Source organism: Teleopsis dalmanni, chromosome 2, assembly GCF_002237135.1.
Source record: "Teleopsis dalmanni isolate 2A chromosome 2, ASM223713v2, whole genome shotgun sequence".
NCBI classification, from domain to species: domain Eukaryota; kingdom Metazoa; phylum Arthropoda; class Insecta; order Diptera; family Diopsidae; genus Teleopsis; species Teleopsis dalmanni.
This window is the reverse complement of record NC_051847.1, coordinates 194774127-194776646: the sequence shown is the minus strand read 5'-3', so window position 1 is coordinate 194776646 and position 2520 is coordinate 194774127.

The window sequence follows — 2520 nt, the reverse complement described above, 5'->3', positions numbered from 1 at the left end:
GTGAAAAATAACGAATTTTACAATTCGTTTTATTTAATCAATATTTCGATTTTAGTCTAAAGTCAACATTAGAAAAAGTCCTGAGTTTCCTGAAAAGTCGAAATATCGATATCGAAAATTGTACAATAATTGGTTTTTTTTTTTAATTTTTATTTTTAACAATAATAAAAAATTGACCAATTAGCCTATGAAAACACTAAAATAAATAAAAATATAAATAACTAAAAAAAATATTTATAAAATATTAATTAAATAAATAAACACAACATATAAGTATATAATAAAATAAATCAATATGTAAAGAATTACTACAAATATCAACATTTCAATAATATATCTTAATAATAAATAAATATATAAATAATTAAATATATTAATAAAACCCGTATACGCTCCTGTTCATGTAAATATGTTTGAAAATACATTAAACACATCCCTGGGCCTATTTAGCTATAAACACCACAGGGATGTGATGAGTATTTATTAACACAGCTCAATTATAAAAAATTTTGAAAAAAGTTTGTAATTTATAAAATTTTCATTTTTCTTTTAATTTGTAAATGACCCATATATACGTTTTAGTTCAAAAGCGTTTTAACATTTTAAACAATTTTTTTTATTTTTATTAAACAACAACCAACCATGTATAGAATGTCTCAGTTAAACATGTTTATTTATGGTTATTTTCAAGTTTTGTGGGTTTAATTATATACATAATTTTTAAAAGATTATATAAACAAAGTATTAAAAATGAAAACGTGGAGTTATAACTTTTAATATTTTTTCTCGAATATCGCTGACTTTTCATGGTTTTATTTAACTTCTTCTTCCTTAATTTTAAATAAAATATTAAGATCAAAAACACGCAGTTACAATATCATTTTTAATATCTCTTATCGAGTATCATAGACTTTTGTATATTTCTTAACTTTTCGTCAGAGTAGTTTATTTTAACTGCTTTAAGTCTATTAATTAACTGTAAACTTTAACCATGTTTAAATACTGTCTGCTTAGAATAGTGAATAGTGTGTTTCCACTGCTTACTTATTAAGTGTAACTTACTAAGTAAATTTCGTTGACCGTAAGAAGAGTTTTCGAGCTTTTTAACTTAGTTAAAAATAGAGGAGGTAAAAAAATTAGACCATAAAGTGCCGAATGCAATTATTAAAATAAACTTCCCACAAGGGAAATTACCAAAATTTGAAATTTTTGTCATATGTTTTATATGTAAAATAAACAAACAATAACTGAGCTGTAAATAAACCCACTGAGGAAGTGAGTATTTAATGCAATCTTTGTTTTTTTTTTAATTAAATATGTAATAGGTACATAAAATATATGTATATAAATGATTTAATATATCAATTATTTATTTATTTTAATTTTTATATGATTTGTTAAGTGAAGTTTTTTTAAACAAACAGGAACTATCTTAGAGTTTTCAAAGAGTTTTCTGGGTTTTCTGGTGCATAAAAGCTCTTTCATATGCAGTAAGTAACTTCCACACTGAGGAAGTGTGTATTTAATAAAATCTTTGTTATAATTCAATATATCAATTGTAAATTTATTTTTATTTTTATTTGATATATTGTTAAGTGAAATTTATTTAAACAAAAGTAAGTTATCTTATAACTTTCAAAGAACTTTCTGGCACATAAAAGCTCTTTCATGTGCAATAAGTAACTTATGTCAATGGAAACGACTAAATCTTAAAGTTACCTAAGACCGTGTGCAAGTTCGACTAAATTGAGGTAAAATGAAATTTCCTAGGGATTTTTTGCACTGCACTTATGTAAATATTTATTTATTTATTTATATATTGTACTTATATATTATTTTTGGTTAAAAGTTTTCAAATTAATTTATTTATTTATTAAACATCTTATATAAAGAGGTTTTTCGAACAGAAGTGAAACAACAACAAAAATTTATTTTTTTAAATATTTTAATTAATTGAATTTTTGGCTGACCATACATCTGTTTCGAGTGTTGCCAAATACCCTTCATCAGTGGTCTTGGAAATAATTCTTATATTTAATTATTCGTAAATAATTATTTTTTAAACTGCAAGTACCAGGAATCGAACTCGGGTCCTGTCAAATATGAAGTTCAGAATCAGCGCACCTTAACCAATTGATCCAAAGCCGTACTTGACTTTTTATGTTCGCATATTTTTGCTGGAGTTTTGTTACTTTTACTATGAAAGTTTTTATTAACATCTTATAAACATCTTTTAAAATTTTCATAATGGTAACACCTACTTTACCTAATTTCTCTCTAAATTACCTTACTCGAAATACTGGTAAATAACAACATTCGCTGCCATACCAACATAATTTACTATTTCCCTCAATTTACCAACAATTTACTCGAACTCGCACACGGCCTAAGTAACTTACTAAGTAAACAACGGAAACACGGTAAAAGATTTGATTATAGATATTTGTAGTTGGTGTGTTAAATTTCATATAAATATTAGTAACATATGTTAGATAATTCAATATAGTATAAATATAAGCA